This window comes from Pteropus vampyrus, unplaced genomic scaffold, assembly GCF_000151845.1.
Source record: "Pteropus vampyrus isolate Shadow unplaced genomic scaffold, Pvam_2.0 Scaffold522, whole genome shotgun sequence".
Lineage (NCBI taxonomy): Eukaryota > Metazoa > Chordata > Mammalia > Chiroptera > Pteropodidae > Pteropus > Pteropus vampyrus.
The window spans coordinates 686,343-686,660 of NW_011889303.1; positions in this window are offsets into that span (position 1 = coordinate 686,343).

Genomic DNA, 318 nt, shown 5'->3' on the forward strand with positions numbered 1-318 from the left:
GTACAATGCTATTACTTTATTATTGATTATAAAAACTGTCTTAATAGCTAACATTTACTGCCTGCTTACTAAATGGTAAGCATAGGGCTGAGAGCTATACACACACACACACAGAGACACACACACACATATGTGTGTGTATATATAGTCCATTGCTCTTAAAATAATACTTATTTTATAGATGAATTAACTGAGTCTGAAAGGGGTTATGTAACTTAACAAGGTTACATGGCAAGTGGTTGGATTCAGAGTATGAAGTCCAGGAAGTCTAACTACCCATTCCTTTATTGATTATGGAACAGATGAAGTTCAATAATG